Source organism: Macrobrachium nipponense, chromosome 1, assembly GCF_015104395.2.
Source record: "Macrobrachium nipponense isolate FS-2020 chromosome 1, ASM1510439v2, whole genome shotgun sequence".
Lineage (NCBI taxonomy): Eukaryota > Metazoa > Arthropoda > Malacostraca > Decapoda > Palaemonidae > Macrobrachium > Macrobrachium nipponense.
Genome location: NC_087200.1, coordinates 173,125,093 through 173,131,199, shown reverse-complemented (window position 1 = coordinate 173,131,199; position 6,107 = coordinate 173,125,093).

The following is a 6,107-nucleotide window of genomic DNA, read 5'->3' as shown; positions in this document are numbered from 1 at the left end:
ATATATATATATATATATATATATATATATATATATATATAGTATATATTTGTATGTTATATAATTCACACAGTGGGTACTTATAACTTCATGTAACCTGTTCCTTCTGAAAACCAAAGATTTTTCACATGCAAAGTTTGATAGGAGACAAGACGCAGGGTCCCCCTGGTGTGTGTGTGTGTGTGGTTTCTGACCTACCCTAGAGAGAGAGAGAGAGAGAGAGAGAGAGAGAGAGAGAGAGAGAGAGAGAGAATCGAACTCCATCGCCCAGCTAACCTTTTTTCACCCCGGCATGAACGGACGGACCTTATCACCTCCGAGAATTTCCCCTTGTCCTCCCCTGGTCAAAGATTGTAGCTAACCCAACCATGATACCAGTTTTAGAATCCTGAGGCAGGCCACTAAAATACATTATAAAGCTGTGCAGCTCATACGTGTTAACAATACAAGTAAGGAAATAAAGGTGCCAAGAGGATATGATCGAAAATATAAATCGATAATCTCTTGCTACAAAGAAAGTCGAGTTACAATTACATAACGTAATACAACCCTTACGTACAACAACACTCTCACAAGCTCAAAAGGGATGCATGACCTGAGAGAGAGAGAGAGAGAGAGAGAGAGAGAGAGAGAGAGAGAGGTGGTAGGCAGCCCCTAACTGATCAATAAGGCTTTCTCCAAGGATGTCAAGGACAAGGTCATATGAGACAAACGTAAAAACCCCAACAGCAACTCGTTACGTGCACCATTCACGGTTTATGGTGAAAATATATCTATTCAATATATATTCATAATTCTGCGAGCAATAATTTAGGCCCCAATCGTTGCTTCGAGCAAATGAAGGTCAAATTTACATCTCCCGCGAGAACCAATGGCCGTCCCTCGACAGTGATGCCAGAACTTGCTGAGAAGGAGGAGGAGTCAAGCCAGAAATGTTGTGGAGACGGATGCGTCTAGTTTAAAGTTAATGCTTTGTAACTGGGGTGAAAATGAATATGCCGGCCACGGCAAACTTTCTCTGCGATGGAGAAATCCTCTCTACAGTAAGAACGTTACCGTCTACATTTAATTTAGGTAAATAGAAGGATGATGCCAAAGAAAATTATAATGACCATGTCTGTTATCTGCTACTGATTCACACTACAACCGAAAATTGTAAAGTGAACCAAACGTTAAAAATAAGACAAAAACAAAATACATGTAAATAAATAGATGTTCAAGCAATCTTCAACGCGTTGTGAAAGCGGGCGTTCCTGTTTCAGCAGGGAGTGGCGCCATGAATGCAGGTTAGGTCACTGGGTAATACTGCGACCATTAGTCATAAACCTTCCTAATTCAGATTTTAAGAAGCAAGAATCCAAGCTTACGGAGCCCCTGCTTGATCACTACTCAGTGGAAGGTTGTGAACCCCTTGGTAGCAGACAACGTCCCCTAAATGGCAGATGAACTTTTTCTCGTGAGGTCAATGGCAGTCACGTCAGACCAGGCACTTCATGAAGGACAACTACTGCGACAGCATTAGGCGGTATAACTTGGATCTTGCTACCGCGGGAAGCGTCAGTGGTTTGGGATACTATAGCTGGTTTGCTTAAGGTAGATTCTTAGATGAGCCCTATGCTAACGAGGCGTTTGTTTGACGGCCGCTGATTGGCTGGTACCAGGAGGCAGGCAGCTCCCAGCCAATCAGCGGCCGCCCAACCAAAGTCTCGTAGACACAAGGCTCACCCAAGAATCTAACTTAAGTGAACCAGCTATAGTAAACTTTATCCTAAGTCAGAGGGGTAACTAATCTCCCTGTGAAACAAACATCAACAATCTCACTCCTATAAAGTGGCAGCAGAAAAAAATAATAACCAGCATTCTCGCCACTCTATGGAAAATCAGGGCAGATAACGTAAACAAATATATAATTATGTATAGATATATTTTAAACAATAAACTTTGTCAACCAACAAGGCATTCCTCAGAACCGAGGCAGCTCAAGTACTATAACTACTGAATTGTGGATGAAACCATGAGCATAAAACCTCCAAAATGTTGGCCAAGCCATACACCTACAAGAAAGGTTCATCAGCAGCGTGTAAAGCCTTCCAACTCACCCAATATTATTTACTTTTCTACTTTACACGCCCTTACGACCCTCTAGCACTTTTACATGTTATCTATCCACCGCTTTCAGGTTTTCCACTCCTCCCACCTAACGTTACCAAATCATAGACACATCTTCATATCATTCGTCATTCTTTCCACAGGGCTAAATCCTCTCAAAATACTCAGATCCTCCTTTCTAAGTAGTTTAAATTTATTGCCATTTCTACTCATTTCCACTTGTTACCCTTCCAGTTATTTATATGCCATATATACAGAACAAACAATAATTCATCCCTACATCTTCAACCTTGTTTACTTTCATTAGCAATCCACAGCCACACTTCACCTGCATAAACCCGAGTTAACAATCTTTTTGTACAACTGAGTCTTGTCTTCCTTACACATTATAAGTTTCTTTTCCATCTTGCTCCACCTATTCTGTAACTCACCTCTTGCCCTGTCCTGCCATCATTTGTTATATTTACGCCTAAATACCTCAACCAGTCAGCTGTTTTCAGTCTTTCTCCTTCAATATCAATTTCCACTGCTTTACTATTGACCCGTATAACCTAACTCTTGTTCATGTTGGCTCTAAACTTTCTCCTCTTGCAGACACTTTCAAACTCTTTCACTATTTTCAAAAGCTTATTTTCATTTTCCCCATTCATTAATGTGTCATCTGCAATCATCAGTACTCACACACTACATCCAAGAATCATTTTATGAAAATGGAAAGGTTAATACATTAGCAAAGTACGCCACTTTCAGTGGCATACAAAAATGACTGACCTTCCTCAATAGGATCTGTTCTCTAATATCAAGAAAATTATAACTGGTGACACTAACTAGGAATTCATAAAAAATTTCAAAAATTCTAGCCTGCACCTGACTTGGACGAATGTTAAATTTTCCTTAATAACAGAGGCACTGTACAGTCGCTTCCAACAAGAATAACATAACAGAATCAAACAACAGTGTAAAGATACAGCAAGGCGTTTTAGTCGTATTCTTAGCTGAATTATGAAATGGAGTTTAGTTTACTCGCCGACTTTGAAGCTAAACAAAGTGTACTTTTGTTTATATATTTTATATATATATATATATATATATATATATATATATATATATATATATATCTATATATATATATGTGTGTGTGTGTGTGTGTGTGTGTGTGTGTGTGTGTGTGTGTGTGTGTGTGTACACAAAGTATCCTTCTTCTTGCTCAAGTTTTTTTTGTTTTTTTTGGCAAAATTGCCTGAGTATCAATAGTGTTAGAAGCATAAGTTGAGAAAAGGAGGATGAAAAATATTAGTTAACATGAAAAATAACATACTACCCAAAGGCATGTGCAAATTTTAGTAAGGGAGTGAAAACATGAATGGCTGTCTCTGTACTCCAAAATTTTGCCTAATTAAGATTAAAATGACATCAAGACTTCAAAAAACCCTTCTCGGACATTTAAGGTTAACCACAGACCATTGCGTACAAAAAAAAAAAAAAAAAAAAAAAAAAAAATACGTGGGAGAATAGATATGTCACAGCATTCACATAATAAATTTGAAACTTCTGAGGAAAAACCTTACTGCACTTGAAGTAAGTACAACTTGAGATACATGTTGACTGGAGCTACCGACTACAGTGCAGGGTCTCCTCCTCAGCAGCAATTTTGATCTACAACTAAGTTAATGACGTTTAGTCCCTCTACTCAAGGTAACACACATTGCTTCCAAAACTCGACCAGCACCCTTATCAACAGTCGCCATTCCCCAGGGACCCATCCTCTTGTTCCCGGGACTCTGAACACTTCACGGGAGAACCAGGACATTAATGCTTAGCCAGAGACCGCTGTGGCTCAACAAACGAGCCACCTCTCATCAGCTTGACAGATGCTTTGTTCCCCGCGATGTGATGTAGAAGTTTAAACATTTCGTCCCCAAATGACCATTTACAAATAGGATGGTGGTGAAAGACAGAAATAATAGAAAGGGAATAGAAAAAAAAAAAAAACAGTAACCATAAGTTTAATGGGGAAATATGGTCAGTTTACCACAACTTTAACATCCTTCTTGCTTTGTTCATAACTTTCAAATGTTTTAACCAACATCTTCTGGACCATACATCCTACAAATCCTACACAATCCCTCGCTCTTGATTTAAGGAAATTTAGCTATAAAGCCAATATGCTCTGGAGTGCTGCAAGCCATTCAGCGCCAAAGAATGATGAGTCGGAGATGGAGTAGTTGAACACAAAGACATTGGAATCTTTCCATCATCCAGACATAACATATAGAGCTGGTCAGCCGTTGAAAAACACTAATGGTGAGTAACTCCCAGTTCTTTGGAAACGGTATAAATAGACAAAACACTCACTCTCATATATATATATATATATATATATATATATATATATATATATATATATATATATATATATTCTGAATGTTTTAATTATAATATGTAATTCGGATTCTATTAGTTTATTGATTGCCATGTTCGCTTGTTTGAAGCCTAGAAAATGCAACTATGTGGAGTTGTGAAACGTCAGCATATATTTTAATAAAATGCATATGGATAGTGCCTTTCCCTGACCCGCCTTGGATTGTTCTTCGAGCTGTTGCTCCGGAAATTGGAGTTATATATATATATATATATATATATATATATATATATATATATATATATATATATATACATTAAACATGTGAATTAAAACTTATCGCTTATACAATAGTTATGCGCATCAATACATTTTAAACAGGATGGGGTCTAACGAAGATATTACTTCAGAAATAGTGACAACCCTTCGGGACTAACAGTCCTCATTGTCAGGTAGCGGTAAAAGGACAAGGCATGTGTTCCATCTGCATTTATATGCATCTGGGGAGGGGAATTAAGGCCCTTGTTCCATTCATATGCTGGCTTTCTTAAATCCTTTAATTAACCTACCATATCTTGTAGCCCTGCTCTTGTGGTCTCCTGCGTTTTGGTTTGAACTCATTTCTATTGTTTCGTATACGATTTTTTTTATAAGCTAATCCTCAAAACCACTTCTAATATTGCCTGACATTAAACTACGTGAGCATGTTATGAAGGCCTTATCAACAATCAATCTGGCCATTTAAACTTTTTTTTTCAAGAGGAAGTTCGTATGCCAAATTAACTAAAAATTTTTAAAAAGCCAGCACATGAAATTAGAACAATGGCTTTAATTCCCCCCCCCCCCCCCCCCCCCCGGGACAATTATAAATACAGCTGGAACACGTTTCTGGACCAATGTTTAAATGAGGTCCGTCCTGTGATGATATATATATATATATATATATATATATATATATATATATATATATATATATGACTGGTGAAAATGTTGTTACAACAGAATTCCATCCACTGAAAGGAGCCCATAAACACGCCAAAATATACTAAGTACAATGAGAAAAGTTACAGAAAAGGCAGTATTTACTTTCTATATTTTGGCGTTTTTATGGCTCCTTTTATTATTATTATATATATATATATATATATATATATATAATAATATATATATATATATATGGCATATTATATTATATATGCATATATATATATATATATATATATATATATATATATATATATAATTTATGGCGTTCTCATCGCCAGCGAGAGGGGCTGCCCTCGACTCCTAAGTAACCTGGAAAGCTTTCCATATTCTGTAAAATCCGATGACCTATGGAAAATGAAGTAAACCAAAAGCATAAGTAATCTCTTCAATTAAAGTTGAAATTTCATCTACACCATGCATCATTTTGCATTGTGTGTAACAAGCTATGTGGCTATAGTTACATATACATAAAGGATACATACGACATTGCGAAACGTATAAATAGCAGGTAGCATGACACGTTGTCATGTTATGGCTTTCGAAGGGACGTCCTATTTAACCTTTGAAGCCAAGGAGTGTCACAAAGATGGCACGGGGCAAACACGTCAGTTTCGCTGCTTCTATTCAACATACTCCGTTAAAAACGGAA